Source organism: Sinocyclocheilus anshuiensis, unplaced genomic scaffold (assembly GCF_001515605.1).
Source record: "Sinocyclocheilus anshuiensis isolate Anshui unplaced genomic scaffold, SAMN03320099.WGS_v1.1 scaffold249, whole genome shotgun sequence".
In the NCBI taxonomy this organism is placed as follows: domain Eukaryota; kingdom Metazoa; phylum Chordata; class Actinopteri; order Cypriniformes; family Cyprinidae; genus Sinocyclocheilus; species Sinocyclocheilus anshuiensis.
In genome coordinates, this window is record NW_015540871.1 from 1,787,238 (window position 1) to 1,806,324 (window position 19,087).

At 35.6% G+C, this 19,087-nt stretch overlaps 1 protein-coding gene across 1 annotated transcript in view; it reads right to left on the minus strand.

Moving 5' to 3' along the window:
* The window catches only part of LOC107688136 (SRC kinase signaling inhibitor 1-like), a 108,094-nt gene extending 94,059 nt beyond the window's left edge, over positions 1 to 14,035 (minus strand). Inside the window, exon 1 of the mRNA XM_016485717.1 lies at positions 13,963 to 14,035. The gene's annotated coding sequence lies outside the window, so the exon portion shown is untranslated. The remainder of the gene's footprint in view (positions 1 to 13,962) is intronic.
* Between the last annotated feature and the right edge of the window lie 5,052 nt (positions 14,036 to 19,087).

The window sequence follows — 19,087 nt, forward strand, 5'->3', positions numbered from 1 at the left end:
TATATATATACATATATACATTTGATTAAATGTTATTTATTTTCTGTGTACATTTTTTGTAAACAAAACGTTGGTGTACAAAATGACACATACACGATGATAACACAATTAATTTTATTGATTATTATTTTATGTATTTATTTATGTTATTGATTGTTTATTGATTACTAAATGTTGTTGATTTAAAAAAATACTGGCCATTTTATGTCAACAACACATTTACACAAACACACATGATTGATATTAATTATTCTGAATGCTTTTTGCAGTGAAGGAACACTTTAAAATGGACATTTGCCTCAATAGTAATTTATCAGAAAGCCTCAGTCAGCAGAGATCAAGACTGACCTCTTCCAACATACTTAAGCTTCAACGTTGATGTAAAAATGTAAATGTCTAAGAGATGAAGGGAATGAGGCAGCAGCGAGACGTGCTGCGCAGAAGCAATGCAGCTCATTCACACCAAAATACTGTAAAACTTACATTAATCACATGCTATCAGAACAGTATCACTGCAACCAACACAATCTGTACCATTTTAGACAGCAACAATGCATAATATGCAGTAAACGCAAGCATTTATGGTAACAGAGGAGTCAGCATTATTGTCAGGACAGCTCCAGGTTGGCCCAGTTTATCAGCACCATGGACAGCACCAGTGCACCTCTCAATGCAAATAGCAGCTCTTTCAACAACACTTAAGATGTGCACAAACAAAGATCTTAAAGAGCAGCTCCATGTTAGAGGCATTTTGAATACACAATGCAAATATCAAAGTGCCAAGCATTCTGTCATGGGCCATGCACAAGGATCAAGTGAAAATGTAAATCTGTTAGAGAGGGGAATGAATAAAAAACGTAATGGAGATTCAGATGGGAGAGTCACAGTATGTATGATGTAAAGATCAAATGATTGCACTCTCAGTGGGACAGGAAAAGCGCAAACTTTCTCAAGAGCCACCCGTCACTTGCCCTTCAACTCACAGCATCGTTTTTTCTCTTTCCTCAAGCATTTTAAACCAATTTTTAAAGGGAGGCATATCATGAAAATCAGGATTTTCCTTGCACTTTTGAATTAAAACAGCCTGACGTACTAGTACACCAAATAATCCAAAGCCTCGTCCCTATCATTTATGAAAATTAAAATACAAAAAAATGTGTCATTCAACCATCTTTGTTCCCAAAGTGAATTTCAGTCTGACTAAAAAGAAAGTTCACCCCAAAAAAAAAATAATTCTGTCATCATTTACTTGAAATGTCAGAAAGAAAAAAAAATTCTGCCTTTTTTTTTGTCCATACAATGAAAGTCAAGGGGGCCCGATGTTGTCTTGACACCAAAAATGTAATTTAATTTGGTGCTCTGCTTTTGTGTTCCACAGAAGAAAGAAACTCATACAGGTTTGGAACTACACGAGGGTCAGTAAATGACGACAGAACATTCAATTTTGGGTGAACTATCCCTTTTTAGGTATAGTAGCAAACACAACATGCCTAATTGAGAGGGAAGTTGGAAAATGGCCATGTTAAACTACATTATGACTCTTTTAGAGACCTGAGAGGACAAAAACTATAAGTGAACATCTAAAAAAGTAAGATATGCACCCTAAAGGTTTTAAAAATGTACTGGACTCAGTCTGTCTACATAACTCTAAGAAATTCCGGATCAATTCAATATCAAAAGATGTTTTTGTGTCCAATGTAAAAGTAAACAATCAGTGTTTGATCAAAGCAGTGGAAGTGATTTAAGGCTGGGATTTGTTCAAATAAAATGAAACACGTGTATCTGATGAATTCTTTCTTTTCCAGGTGGTTCTCTTCCACTCATTCTTTCTCCTTCTCTCCCTCTCTTTTCAGTAGGTGGTATCTTTATATTGAGAAAGACCCCATCACCCTCTTTGTCTCTACTGGGCTTATCTCTATCACACATACTTCTGCTGCCTTCTCCTCCCTCCTCCCCTCTCTCTCCTCGCCTAAACTAGATATCGCTGCTTTCATTTTCCCTCTCCTCCTTTGCTTTGTTTTTTCTTCACTTTGGGGACAAAGAATAAGTAATCTCTGCATCTTTTCAATCTGTCACTCAGCCGGAGAATGGCAGAGGAAGAGAAAAAAACACAACTGAGGAGAAAAGATGGATGGGGTCTTTTGATTTTAGAGTGCTTGTTAATTTTCCCCAGCTGTCGTTCACAAAGAACAGCGCATGCACGGCTATAGATAGATGCTGAACAGTTTAGCGTTGTTGCATACTTCATGACTCATTACGCTGAAAAGAGTTTGTGGAAAGTTGATCAATCTTTTTCGACCTTGAAACCTTTCATCTGACATAAGCAATTTATAGCTGGATTTTGATGTGATAAAATAGACCAGGTTTGCTGTCTGATATCTTTAAGATAAACAATCAACAACCATAGCAATAGCCAACCTTAACACAATATACACACAATAATCATATAAAGAGTGAGTTAGAGAAGGACAGAAGAAATATCAGACAGATTGTGCAAATAAAGTCTTATGTGCTGCACAGTCTCGCCTTGCCAAATCGCTCTCTAAATGGCAGAAGATCTGGTCCAAATTATTCTGACCGAATACCACCCACTATGCAAGAGACTGTTAGACTGACAGACTAAAGCAACAAACCATAGCAACTTTTGTTTTATGCGTTGTTTGGAAGCAGATTTAGATGGCGAAACAGATTAAACCACAATCATATAATAATAAATTTTATATATAATAAAATTGATGCATAAATAAAAATGTATTTATATAATGATGCAGGTGTCAGTGTACACTGTTATATAAAAAAAACAATAGTTTGCAGAGACTGTCACATCACTATTAAATCGTTTTTATTGTGTTATATTATAATAAAAAACATTATTACATACCCTAACATTCAAAAGTTTGGGGTTGGTAAGATTTTTTTAATGTTTTGTTAAAGAAGTCTCTTATACTCACCAAGGCTCCATTTCTTTGATTAAAAACAAAATCCATAAAAACAGAGATATTAAGAAATATGATTAAAATAAAATAAAAAACTGTTTTCTATTTGAATATATTTTAAAATGTAATTTATTGCTGTGATGCAAAGCTGTATTTTCAGCAGTCATTACTCCAGTCTTCAGTGTCACATGATTCTTCAGAAATCATTCTAATATGCTGCTTTGCATAATATTTTTATGGAAAGTGATTTTTTTTCCAGGATTCTTTGGTGAATAGAAAGTTCAAAAGAACAGCATTTATTTTAAAATATATATATTTTTAAGATTATAAATATCATTACTGCCACTTTTGATCAATTTAATTTCTTTCTTATAAAAAAAAATAACTGACCCCAAACTTTTGAACGGTATTGTATATATATATATATATATATATACACAGTATTTTTATAAAAAAAAATAACTGACCCCAAACTTTTGAACGGTATTGTATATATATATATATATATATATATACAGTATTTTTTTTTCTTTGTGGCACTGCTGCTCTACTTTTTCTTCTTCTTCTTCTTCTTATTATTATTATTACTATAGAAGTTGTGTAAAAATTGACTAATCAGATTGGACTGATATTAAACTGATTTTTGCAGTATGCATCTGATTCTGGTTCGTGGATGTGTCGTCTGAGCTGCCCACTAACCCTAGCCCCTAAAATCTGTTTAATTTAACATAATGTACCACATTACTCTACACTAAATCACTTAGCTTCAGCAAATTTGAGAAATTTTGAAAAATTACATTAAATCCACACCTGATTAGCTCGTGACAATCCTTATCAGCTTCCCTTTATTCATACAAAACACAAAAGTCCCAGGGAAGAGAATTTAGGTGGAGGAACATTAGCTAAGCCTTCCTGTGCTCACTAATGCTCTCTGAAAGTCATGACCAGTCTGTTTCCTGCCACTGATTGCTGCATGTGACTCATTCCTCACAATCTGGATAGACCGCAGAGCACATGAGAGGAATATAACACCATTCAGATGAAAAAGTTAGCTTAAACCACTTCAAATCATGGGATCCGACAGGGCCTCCAACAACGCTTGGTTATTTTTAATGCGGAATGAATGCATTTACAATATGCCGCAGTGGCTGTCAAGTAAATTGCCTACTTCACAACACCTGGCACAATGAGAAAAGTTCACAGCACAGTTCAGAAAAACATGAGTTTACAGGGTGCATGAATTTTAAAGCTTACAGTGCATGACCCCTGGCTACATAATATAAATCTCATTGTAAACAGACCTACAGCAACCACTTTTACATATGCAAAGAATGCGGCTCTCTGAATGATCTAACTCAATATAAATAGTGGATTGCTTCATGGTTTCCCAAGGTAGTTTGGCTCTGGCATTCTCTTCTGATGTGCTGCACTAATTGGCATGTGCTGTCAAAGGCCACAGAGTATAATATGAAAGAGGAAAGTGCCGGCATCAAAAGACATCAGCCGGAGCGCCTATAGTGAGAAACCTACTCCATCTCTCCTCACTGTCACATTCATTCCATCATTCTTCACTGCTGCACAGATTTAATTTCCTCTTGACTACTCATTCTTAAAATAAAGCACCTTATGCCGGGTTCACACTGCACGATTTTCAAAGTCGTCGGATCGCTGTTCTTCTCAAACTGCACGACTGTCTGGGGTACCATCTAGTTGCTGTTGTGTGCACACTACATGACGGATCGGTGACAGTCTGGTCTACAAACTACGTTTTACAAACAAACACGTCAGAATTGATACCAGAAATAACGTTAAGATCATGCGAGAGACAGGCGTTTGCGTGCAAGAATGGATTTATTCCTGTCAAAAAAGGTAGCCACCAAAAAGCTTGCAATCCAATTTGTATGTACACTGATTTGCAGTGAAAAATAAAAACTAAACAAAGAAGAATATGAAGGAGAGAATGGTTGCTTGCTGATGTTCTGATGCAGGTCTATTATGACTCCTCCCACTGAACTTCCCCTTGCCCTGTATCATGCTTTTTCATTGGCAGTAGGTCGTCGCCGATGCCATTTCCAGTCAAAACACATTTCACACTGCAGGACTGTGAGCCGCAGAGAGGTACAGATATTTAGCATGCCAAATACCTCACGCTTCTCTCAGATTACGTCTTTGATCATGCAGTGTGAACCCAACATTAGATTCAACAAATAACGATTTGTACTAAGATTAGGTTGAAGTTACTGTTTTATTATTACATATTTATTACAGTTTCTTCAAATTGGTTTCTGGGTTTTTTAGCACATACAAAGTGGGGAGACCGAAAATCTCAAAATATTTTTTTTCTTTTAAAACCTGGTAAAACAAATATATATATAATTAAATAAAAAGGAAGAAAAACAGTATGAAAAGTAGTATGAATATGAAATATATATATATATATATATATATATATATATATATCTCCCCCACAATTACATTCATAATCTCCTTCTAAAATTCCAGCTCAGAGAGCTTTCTATTTTTACCTCAACACTCCCTTTCATATTGCATCAAATATGGAAGCTGCACCACACACACAGGGAAGATGCCATAGAGTACAACATTTATCCCAGGCTTGCTAATGATGTGTGTAAACAATTAAGAAAAAGACAAAAGCTTTTCAATTCTTTGTCTCACAATCCAAACACAACACATTCTAATCTGCACAGCAGACAGAGGAAATAAAGCTGCGGTCTGCATTAAATTTCCTCTATGGTTTAAAACAGTATTTCACATTCCAGCACAAACCAAGAAGTAAAACCTCCAGCCACTTCTCAAAGCACTTGGACCCGATCCAGAAACACCCTGGTCAAAACTTACTGCATGAAAGCATGGAGTCCGGTGAATAAAAGCCCTCCCCGTCCAGCCCAAACAGCAGGTAGTCTTCCTGCAGCATTACTATCAGCCCAAAAAGTGTAGGATGTGATGTGATGCTACAGCCCACTACTGTTCAAATACACATTTAATGCACCATCCCCCCATGTGTGTGTGCATACATATGTGACCACATGTAGGAAATGCTATACATAATGGTACACACACACACACACACACACACATACTTTAAGCACTTACATCTGTACTGTACAGCATTGCTATTCTGAACAGAAACATGCACCAGAGGGCACAGAAGCACTTAAGATAAAACCTCTTCATTTTTTTTCTAGATGGGGAGGAAAGTATGATAATTGAAAAGAAATGAACAAAGTGATGCTAAATGCATCATATTTTAAATGTTGTATTTATATTTAAATCCAATAACTGTAAGAAGATACACATTTTAAGGACAGTACATGCAAAAAAACCTTTGTATATCAACAAACCTGCAGTAAAAATGTGCTAAAGGTTGATCCTTGCTTTGAAATGACAGAATTAACCTCTTTTCAACCCCAGAGACAATACTGAAAACACCTCAACAAAAAACAGCAGCAAAAAGCCAGTAATCAGTCGCTCAGTAAACACATCTCAATCCTGCTCTTTTTATCTTTTTTCTCTTCTCTTACGCTCTCTGCCAAATTACCTCCTTTCTGCTGCCTCCAATTAAAGTGATTATGAGACTGTGGTGTGAAGCGTGTGTGTGTGCAGAGAAAAGAGGAATAACATGGTGATTATAGCTAATTGAAAGCGTGCATGTGGCTGCAGTCGTCGGTGTCTTGAAATGATGCATCATAATTTGTCCATTTATCATTTCTGTGTGTTTATGTGCATGCATTAATGTACATGCGTAAACTTATATGGCAACATAATGGCATTAGAAGCATATCATTAATGTGATGTGAATCTGAAGGAAACCACATTTTTATTGGAAAATAATGTTCGTAAGGACTTCATTTCATCCACTGGGACTTGATTAGATCGTGAAAACATTAAGCAGCCCATTAGGCTATGAAATTATTAGTTAGTATTTTTGTTCGCCATTTCAGAGGCATAGAAATTTATTACACATATAGTAAGTTATAAATTATACAAAAAAGTTATACAGTTTTTACTTCACACTAACATGCACTAATGAACACCCTAGACATGTATTATGAAAGTAAACTGGGTCAATTTTTTCATTGTTTAAATTACAAGGATGTACTGATATTAAATTTCCAATAATAAAAAAGCCAATAATTAAAGTAAATAATCAATAAATGGCAGATACTAAAATTCTATATTATTTTGTCTAAACAAATAAAAAAAACAATCTTTTAAATGTTACAAGTGAATTTAGCATTTCATTTATATTGTACAGTATGAAAAATTGATCTTTATTTTGGGATTTGCTAATACTAATTTTAACAGCGTTATTAAATTGTTATTTTTTTAGATTAACTTTATGTGAGTGTTAGATGATAGCAAAAATAATCTAAATGTAAAAATAGTGTAAATGAGAATGCACAATTAAATATATTAAAGTATCAATAATCTATTAAAAAAGCACTATAATATTAGATTTATTGATATGGCACAGATATATTAATCCGTGTATCATTCGATCATTCGTTTTTTGATTTAATATTGAAATAACGAAAAACGAAAATTTAAGCTGAATTCTCGCTTCTCGTTTTTTGGAGAAAAACGAAAAAAACGAAAAAGGAGCCGTTTTCTCATTTTTCTACTTTCAATATTAAATCAAAAAACGAATGATCGAATGATATACGGATTTATATTGTGCATCCCCAAACCAAAATTTATTCCGACACCTTATTCACTATAGTTTAGAAAATGACAATAAAATATGTTATATTATATAAATATATTATATAAAAAATACTCAGTTAAACTGTGTCAGAACAAATTCATCTTGATAATGTCAGATAACGCTTAAGAAAAACATGGCCAGGTCAAAGTATCTGAATAATTTTTGGTCCCAAATTTTTATACATTTTACTGGTAGTCCACTGTATGAAGAATGTTTGGGTATAATATGTCACAGTTTACTTTATTTTGCTATCCTCAACTATCCTGAACTATAGTGTCCTGCACCCACTAGTAAAAAATATAAAAAATTATATCTGGTGTCTGAATAATTTTTGGTTTGACTGTACCTTATATTTAAGCTAAAAATGCAAAGACAACTCACTAAAAAGCATTGACAAGTCAAGAAAACATTGCACTAAAACATTGTCATTATATTTGCACATCCATTTGGTGATGCTAGTGGCACAGAAAATTACAAACCTTTAAACACTCTCATCAGCTTCACAGGTGTAAAACATGTAAAGCAATGATAACTTTACAAAACACATTCACAGCATAGAAATGGCAGGCCTTGTACACTAGAGCACCGTGTACACTGAAGGTTGAGTTGATGGAGCATAGCTCACAGCCATGTAGAGAACAGCAGGATCTGTGGCTCAGGGCTCCATGTTGAAGAGTGGGTGGACATTGGCTGTCAATAGCCTTTATGCACACTGAACAAGAGATGGAAGGAATAATCCAGAGGGAGAGAGGAAAGAGAGATAGCAATATCACAGCAATTCACGTGTCAAACAGAGAGAAGCAGAAAGTAAAGAGGAGAGAAAGAGAGCTAAATCAATACTGTTTCATATGCAGTGCATGTAAAAGTCAGATCATGCAGGACAGGAGGGGTAGGATGAGTGGGGAGGAGAGGAAATTTCAGACACAAATAGGTACAGTGGTATTGGTGTCCTTGTTTGTTTCAAAGGAATTCATTCTCATTCTCCATATCAGTTACACATACACACACACACACATACACACACTGGGCACTGTGAATACCACTGCCTCAATTAGATCTTGCATTATTCACAGAGCATTAAACCCCAACAGCATAATATAATTGTTTGGTATTACTACTGTGTTATTTTCAAAATTATGCAAGTGGTTACCAATGATTCTGAGCAAAGCGTTCAGAACGTGTTTAGGTTCAGTGCAGTGATGTTTACGTTAGCGTTCAGAATGTGTTTAGATTCAGTGCAGTGACGTTTACGTTAGCGTTCAGAACGTGTTTAGGTTCAGTGCAGTGATGTTTACGTTAGCGTTCAGAATGTGTTTAGATTCAGTGCAGTGACGTTTACGTTAGCGTTCAGAACGTGTTTAGGTTCAGTGCAGTGATGTTTACGTTAGCGTTCAGAATGTGTTTAGATTCAGTGCAGTGACGTTTACGTTAGCGTTCAGAACGTGTTTAGGTTCAGTGCAGTGATGTTTACGTTAGCGTTCAGAATGTGTTTAGATTCAGTGCAGTGACGTTTACGTTAGCGTTCAGAACGTGTTTAGGTTCAGTGCAGTGATGTTTACATTAGCGTTCAGAATGTGTTTAGATTCAGAGCAGTGATGTTTACGTTAGCGTTCAGAATGTGTTTAGGTTCAGTGCAGTGACCTTTACGTTAGCGTTCAGAATGTGTTTAGATTCAGAGCGTGTTTAGATTCAGAGCAGTGACGTTTACGTTAGCGTTCAGAATGTGTTTAGGTTCAGTGCAGTGACGTTTACGTTAGCGTTCAGAATGTGTTTAGGTTCAGTGCAGTGACCTTTACGTTAGCGTTCAGAATGTGTTTAGATTCAGTGCAGTGACGTTTACGTTAGCGTTCAGAATGTGTTTAGATTCAGTGCAGTGACGTTTACGTTAGCGTTCAGAATGTGTTTAGATTCAGTGCAGTGACGTTTACGTTAGCGTTCAGAATGTGTTTATGATTCCGCAGATAGAATGTGTTTAGGTTCAGTGCAGCGACCTTTACGTTAGCGTTCAGAATGTGTTTAGGTTCAGTGCAGTGACATTTACGTTAGCGTTCAGAATGTGTTTAGATTCAGTGCAGTGACGTTTACGTTAGCGTTCAGAATGTGTTTATGATTCCGCAGATGGAATCTCATAATCTGTGCACTTGTGAGACCTTGTTTCTCAGTGGACAAACACACACATACAGTACTCAATCTAATACACATTCTTTCACACTCTTTGGCATTTCATACCAACGGGAAAAATAGGCTGTTTAAATGAAACCCATAAAACACAGAAGCCCTCCCACGGGAAACACTCATGCCCTGCATAAATAATTCCAGAAGTTCATGAATATTTGAAGATTCCATACCTATGACAGGAACAAAGAATGTTAGAGAGAAATGCAACTGAGTGCACAAGAGAGATTTACAGCCTGAGAGAGAGAGAGAGAGAGAGAGAGAGAGAGAGATAGTGTGTGTGTGTGTGTGTGTGTGAGAGAGAGAGAGAATGACAGAGAGAAATATAGCGTGAAGGAAATGCCACAGTTTTTGTCATCTAAGAGGAACTCTGAGAGACAAGAGCTGTGAACAGTTATTGATGGCGTTTCAGGATGGCCAAAAAAAAAAAAATAGAGGAAGGCAACTCTTTGCAAAGTTCTAGAAAGTTCACTGAAACACACCCAGAGCATCTTGCCCAGGCAGATGCCAGCCAGTAGAAAAGACACCACTTTGATACCTGTCCAACTGTGATGACATCACATCCAGTCCACACAGCAGGGGGCAACAGATGGTTTGTGTCATCTGCTATCTACCACGGGTGCTTTCTAAAACATCTTCCGCCTCGCAAAAGATGTGGTAATGGGAGATGAAAAGATGAACACATAAGAGCGGGAATTAAAGTGAAGGAGGTTTCTTTCAAATGTTTCCACGACTACGGCATCTGCCTGGCCAAATGAGGCTGTTATTATTTATGGTTACACATCTGTGCATGCATGAACAAGTGAGATTTGTTTTCTAAATGACATCTGAGTTACAATTATTAATATAGGCCAAGGCCACCTGTGATTTTATGCACAGTTTTGGACCAGATTAGGATCTCAGAAGTTGGGAGTTTCTGTCGTCAGGATGAGCGTCATACAAGGTCATAAATAAATTGTTATTTGAAAGCACTAAACTGAGTTACAAATGCCTGTTGTTGACGTTTAATATGAAAATAAACATAATTTGGTTCTATCAGCTGTGTATTTTATCTTATTTAACTATAATCATAATAGCTGCATTGTAACTGTCGCATCCTGTGCACTTTATGCACACAAACATCTGCATACAAACCACACCTGGGACTAATTAAACAAAAATGCTGATGCATCGCCATCAACTCATTTAGTGCATTTATTTTATTCAAACTTCTTAAGTACTGAAGTGATGCATATTGACTGGTGGGTAAATTTCCCTCTCAACTTCCTGTTAAGCAATGTATTGATGTTCCCTTATTCCCAATGTCAATGCCCTTCGGACTGAACATGAATGTTCCCTTTGGATTGGAATCTCACCTAATATGACAAAATACCTTGTGAAGTCCACTTCACAGCACGCTTATGGTCAACAGGAATGCACCTTCAGACTCAACTTACCCAGTTCTCAGGTCTGACTTGGACTTAAATGAGCTGGTCTTGACTACAACACTGCTTATTCCTTTTACATCAGATGATATACTATTATTCCACTAAATCCATAATGGAGCCACACCAGACAGTGAAACAAGAAATATAACTTTAGCTACAGTACTCAACAAAGGTCAAAATAAAAAAGGAGAAGAGTAAAAAAAAAAATAATAATAATATACCGCAATCACAGACTATCCTATCAGAACAGGATTAAAATTCTCAGAGAACACTTGAGTCACTCAAAAAACGGCAGGTAATTTTCTCTGTATTTTTTTTTCAAGGTTGTGTGAGAAAAACACAGACGTGTTTGATGCGAACAGGACTAAAATAGTACATTTCTGAAACATGAATTTACCTGACTTCCGCTGGGAAAACTAGTCTAGTCCTTATTGGGTCTTACTCCATGCATACTCACAAATACACACCACAAAGAAGGAAATACAATGAAATCGGAGAAGAAAATGGATGGACAATGCAATAACTACATTTAGAAGCCATCTGATGTAGCTTAATTTAATTGATTTGTGTGTGTGTGTGTGTGTGTGTGTGTTCTGGCATCAATCCGTGTTGCACTCCTTGTGATTTTGATCTTGACGAAGGTCAAACAACAGGCAGTTTAACTCACTCAAAGGCATGAAAGCAACTCAGTCCCTTTCCATCATTTCACTCCTCATCAGGCTGCCAGCTTTTCCTTTTTTGTTTCCACCTTTCTTCATCCTCACATCACAAATCCATAGAGAGCATAAGCCATTTAACGACACATTACCATAATGCATCGGACGCTAAAGCCAAACATTAGCTCACTACCACTTGCTCCAAATTTACATGTAACATTAAGCCACTACAAATGTGCATCACATATTTTGTTTTCAGTCATTCACTGCACTGCACCCCTGCAGCTTTGCTTGTAAACAAAACCCTGGTATTCTTATTACTGAGCTAAAAGACTTGGTAATTACAGACAACAAAATTACCTCACAAACAAACAGTGTCTCAGACACACACAATTCACTTAAATGATTGAGCAGACAGAGTGGGTGGCAAAGATTAAAAATTTAACATCTACACAAGAATATCTTAAGGATTTCAACAAGCTTTTTAAAAATATATAGTTAACACTTTGTTTTGATAGTCCACTTTAGACATTCTAGTAACTATAAGCTCATATTGTGTTAAAACAACCAAATTTCAGAAACTTGCCTGGCTCAAAATTTTGATTTTGTTAATACTTTTCTTAAGAAAGACAAACATAAATAGTGAATAAAGCCAAAATATTAAATGTCATGAATGGATATTTACTAAGTAATCCACTATTTTATAGCGGGGGTCAGAATACAATTTTCAAAAAATACAATTTTTGAAGCCAAATTAAAGGGGGTAAAAATGACTTTAGAATGATGGTGGCATCATTGTTATTTTTACACAGTGATTGGTAGGTCTATTAGTAAGATCTGTTGCATTATGGTGACATTTCAAAAATGGGGGAAAAGCACTTTTTAACTAAATTTGCATGCCTTTAACTCAAGAATAAACATTTCTCAAAATCAAACTTTTTAGCTAGAAACCTCTGGTTGAGTTGACACGGAATGAGCCTATAACCAACTTTTCAACTACATGTCAACTAACAGTCATTAGAGTATTAGTAGACCGTTTGCTCTTAATATCTGCTAACACTTCATTTGGATGGTCCCCAACAGACATTCTACTGATTATAACTAACTTTGCAAGTACGTCAACTTATTCTACGAACCCCAACCCTAACCTAGCAGTCTACTAATAGTCTAATGAGAGTTAGTTGACATGTAGTTGCAAAGTTATTTATAGTTAGTAGAATGTCTAAAGTATCATTTAGTCAATTAAAATATTTAAAATGTAATTTATATTACAGTCATTTCCACAACAGTATGCTGTTAAACACAACACATACACCTTTCAAAAGTTTGGGGTAAAGTCTCTTATTCTCACAAAGGCTGCATTTATTTCATCAGAAATACAGTAAATACAGAACTACTGTGAAATATTATTGCAATTTAAATATTGAAAATACATTATAAATAACTTACACAATATTTTTCAAGTGTAATTTGTTTCTGTGCTTTTCAACATCATTACTGCAGTATTCAGTGTTACATGACCTTCAGAAATCATTCTAATATGCTGATTTGCTGCTCAAGAAACATTTCTTATTATTATCAATGTTGAAAAACACGGAATGAGCCTATAACCAACTTTTCAACTACATGTCAACTAACAGTCATTAGAGTATTAGTAGACCGTTTGCTCTTAATATCTGCTAACACTTCATTTGGATGGTCCCCAACAGACATTCTACTGATTATAACTAACTTTGCAAGTACGTCAACTTATTCTACGAACCCCAACCCTAACCTAGCAGTCTACTAATAGTCTAATGAGAGTTAGTTGACATGTAGTTGCAAAGTTATTTATAGTTAGTAGAATGTCTAAAGTGAACTATTAAAATCAAGTGTAACCAAAATATAACATATGAAAGTGCAATTCACTATATGTTGCATATTGTTGGGATAGAAAAGAGAAACACAATGATTTTCTCATGAAAGAAGGTTTGAGGATTGTTAGTGTGGTGTCATGAGTGCATCACCTCAGCCCTACCCATAACCCCCTCTGCCCCACACACCTTCCACATCATCTCGGCCTGCTCTGTATTCTGGTCGCGCTGCCGTGTGCCCTCTCTCTCTATCTCTCTTTCCAGCAGTGATGGCTGAAGAACAGAGGGAGGGAGACAAGTATCAGAGGGAGACCAGCCAATTACCATTTCAGTGCAAACACACACTTTCACGCTTTCAGAGTGACACAACAAACTCGTGCACACATACTGTACATATATATGACATTTTTGTGCCAGGAATACCAGAGGATCATTAACTTTGTGCTGAAGGCCACTATTTAAACATTTACAGATTAGATGCAGCTGTGTGAATGTGTGCTTGAGAAAGAGTCAAGCAGATCCATGAGTGTTTAAATATGCAGCTGGTACTGGATGTTTCCTTCCCTCTGTCACTCAATATTAAACAACATCCTGCAAGCACACAGACTACATGAGTAACTTTGCTCTCGTCCTCATCTCTATACTACAGTATGACCTCATACATGACAGACAACTTCATCTGTTGGCACTTTATGTCTCAGAGCTGATTTTTAATAAAACTAGCTTTTTTCCCCTTTTGTTATATTAAGGTCACATAACTTTTTATTATGCATTGATTATTTCCTATTTTTATGTATATTATTGTTGTACTATCGCAGAACCCGATTTTCAATCTTACAATATGAAAACCCATCATATAAATATTAAATAGTAACATTTTGAAACAATGATAATCTAAAGCAAAGTGTAATAAATGATTTCAGAAGCTTTTGTGTGACATTTGAGAAAAAGATTTATATAAACATTTACAAAAATGATCACAGTCCCTCTGTTATTATGGCATCATATTCACCACAATCAAGCTGTAATTTTGCTTGTTTTCCAAATTATGCAAAAATATTTATATAAATATACTCAATGTTGAAAATAGTTGTGCTTCTTAATATGTTTGAGAAAACCATGCATTTTTTTCAGGAGTCTTGGATAAATAGAAAGTTAAAAATACAACATTTATTTGAAATAGAAATATTCTGTAACATTATAAATGTTGTTACTGTCACTTTTGATCAATAGAATGCATCCTTGCTGTATAAAAGTATTCTTTTTTTTTTTTTTTAAATGACAATGTTGGAATTGTTAGTGGACAATTTAAATAAACTAGTGAGTGTTAAGAGTGAGTGCTGCGAATAGGGAGCACTATTCATGGGCTGCTTTTAAAAGCAGATATTTGTCTGCATGGGATGCTCCACTGAATGTGTTCACTGAATTGAGTGATGGAGCCTCATTGTCTAGTACTAATGGCTAACAGCAAACAACTGTGGGCTCCTCAGGCCAGACAAAGTGGTGATTGCTTGTTTCTGTCTGCAGGCTCAGACACAGGCTCCAGTCTGACCTAGTTCTGCTGCCGATAAAAAGAGAATTAAGAGCAGTCCAGCCACAAATCGCAGCACTACTTCCAGTCCTGACAGGTGAACAGTCATTCACAGATGAACGACATGGAGAGGGAGATCAGAGGGAAATGCTTAAATACATGCATAGAATAGAATAGAATAGAATAGAATAGAATAGAATAGAACAAATATCAAATATGTCTAGCAGTGTGCAATATGTGAGATCAAAGTAAACCTACAGTATAAGCTCATGTGAGCATGTTGTTTAAGATAAATACATGACAATGATGTATGGGTAGATGGTTTTTCTACTGAGATCAACAGACAAAAAAAAGGCAAAAACAAAAAAGAAAGACAGTGAATATGCAGGTAACTGCCAAAGTGGCCAGTGAGTCTGAAAAAGCCAGTGAGCGCAGTGACTGCAGGAGAGGAAGAACAAGCTCAGGCACCTGTGTGGTGTCTGTGGTGCTGTGTGATTGCCTCACTGTTTGAATTATATCAGGTAATGATAAGAATCACTGAAGAATGACATGAAGCGAATATAATAACAGCTTCTGAAAGCCTGCTGTCATATTCAGCCGAATATCAGAGACCATTTTGAATCAGAGCAATAAAGGTTTGCACATAATTTAATTTCATATATGGGTGATTCTTCAATTAGGGGAACTTTTCTGTTCCCTACAATGATTTTAAAGCAAAAAAACAAAACAAAAAAACAATCATTCTAGGTTTAAAGAAGAGATCACATTAGCTTTTTAATGCATCTCATTACTTACTTTTTCAGTGGTGAAAGGCTAAATTACCCTAACTTCTGGGTCAGTAACATTTTTTTTATGTTTCTGAAGGAAGTCTCTTATGCTCACCATAGCTGCCTTTTTTTTTAATCAAAAACAGTAATATTGTGAAATATTATTACAATTTAAAATAACTGTTTTCTGTTTTAATATATTGTAAAATGTAATTTATTCGGCTTTTTGTACTGTAGGTACAAAATGAGGCCATAATTTAATCCAGACCATCTGAGCAAAACCATCAGTACAGCAACGCTCTGTTCTGACAAAAGCAAAATAACTGAATTATCATTAGCAGGTTCAAGTCTACGTGTACAAAGATGGACAGATGAAGAGAGAGAACACAGAGAGAAAGATGAGAAGAATGGCATGAGCGGGACACAGAGGACAGGAAGGATGTCAAAGGGGATCTGGCTGTTCATTCATAAAGATTAATCGATTCACAGGTGGAAAGTGCTAAGAAAGCATTTGTGGGCTTTCTGTGCTCCCAGCAAATTACACACTGATATGGATCCTATAGCCACCAAGCGTCGGATTTATGAAGTAAATCTGTAGATATGGACACACACACATTCAAAAGCACTGCACATACACAGCTGTGTTCAGGGATGTAATTTTCTTATTTATTTCAGGGTTTATCTTGTGAGCCAAAACCTAAAAGCTCCCAGTAAATCCTCTTTTATACACAAAAACAAACACATATACTCAAATAGGCTGACTTTGGCAACTTAGTAAAGGATTTTTTGGCCTAAATTAGCCTTTACTGCAATACTGCTGAAAAAAAATAAAAGAAAAATCGACCATTTGCAGAAACAGACAGCGCTTCAATTAATTCAGATTGAGTCTGGAAGGAAATAACTGTCATTAAAGTGCCCCTGCTGTTATAAAGCCCCAATGAATACCAGAATGACCCTGTTTGTGTGTGTGACTGAGAGAAACAAGAAGCGAACGAGTGAAAGGATAGATGGACGCCCCTCAAGGTTACCTGTCACAGCAATGTCATTGCTGGAGGCTGGCGTATCCCATGTTGCCATATACTACTGGCTGATGTTTAGTGCAACAGCAGTGACACACTATACGGTTTCCTACTAAATAAAACTCTACTGTCATTAAACCATTATGTTATCGTCAGCCAATCACAGGAGAGCTCACATTAAAACACTGATATGATAGCAGAACTCTCCTGAGGTTAAATGCACTCAGATTAACATGAGAAATTTCAATTTAAGATAGGAATATTGAGGTAGTATCACACAGCTATAAAAATTCATAAGCTGCAGTTATAATGCATATTTGTCCCTGATGGTTTTAATGTTATAGCTATACTGTTTTACTGTTACAGCTATAATTATTATAATTAAATAAGCCTGGTGTTTATATAGCCAAATTCGTTTTTACTTGCACTACTATTAACTTAGTTGAAAAGATAACAATTGCACATTACCACATTTTACAGTGTATAAATACTAAAAAATAAAAACATATATCAAAACATATACAATACTGTTCAAACGTCTGGGATCAGTAAGAGACATTTATAAATGTTATAAAAGATTTCTATTTCAAATACATTTTATTCTTTTAAAGTTTGTATTCAAAAGAATACTGAAAAATGTATCATGGTTTCCACCAAATTATTAAGCAGCACAACAGTTTTTAACTGATAATAATCAGAAATGTTTTCTGAAGGATCATGTGACAATGAAGACTGGAGTAATGGCTGCTGAAAATTCAGCTTTACCATCAAAGGAATAAAAATAGAAAACAGTAGTAAAATTGTAAATTGTAATAATATTTCACAATATTACTGTTTGTTTGTTTGTTTGCAAGCTTGATGAGCATAAGCCACTACTTTGAAAGACATAAAAAATCTTCCTGACCCCAAACTTTTAAAAAGCATACACTTAATCATTTTGAAAAGAATAACACAAGTTAGGTTTTGCACAGCTAATCTTTGCATAGTTTAGTCACTGTAAAAAAAAAAAACTGTCACCCTGACACTCTAGACATGGAGGTTTAGTAATTTCCCCATTATCGTTCTGTCATCTGCAAAATGTCCGCTTCTCTTCTCTCATATGAGACGGTAAGTGTGCTGCTATATGATACAATCTCTGTATAATATCGAGCCTCTATCTCAAACTACGTTACACTAATTCAAAATCCTTACAGCTATGAATTGATGTGAGGAACTAGCATAATGTAAATCCTCTCTCAATACATGGTTTATTTTCTGGCAGTAATATTCATTCAAGACTTTTTCTATACAAATTCGCATACATGAAAAAACATCCATTGCATAATCAGCACAGCACCTCGGGTTATAGTCACTCAGCAGCAGAATACAGCTGTCAGTCCTGTTTGAAGTGCTAATACTCTTCTGCTCATAGACATTTCAGTATACAACCACATTTATAACCAAAGACACAACCTTACATTTTCAGCAGTCACAACCAAATTCTGAGAAGGGTTTGTGGGTTATAGTTTTACTGGAAATCAATCATATTTGGCATGTAATATTGTAGTTGTATAAAGAGACAAAACAAATATTAAAAAAATATAAACATATATTAAAAATCACACTCTTGTCAATGAAATATTAGATCATTGCACTTTTTCCCATTCTGGCCTTTAATGAACAAAATTCTGGACTTCTGGAGATGTGTTGAGTAATACTGTATGTGTCTTTTGAGCTTCTTATCTTCCTGCAATCTGATGAAGTTCACAAATAACGATGGTTTCCTGCCTAATGATACTTTCTGGTGGGGATTTGATTATCATGAATCAGAAAAGGAGCAAATCCGAGCTGGGTCTGATTCACAGTGTTTTTACACTTTTACTCTGCTGCCAAACTGTGCACTACCAATTGATTGAGAAAACAGACAAGAAAAAAAATAAACAGGACAATAATAGAGCCAGAGTTTCTGACCTTGTATCTGTGAGGACAAAGTGTTTAGATCAAATATTAAACTGTTA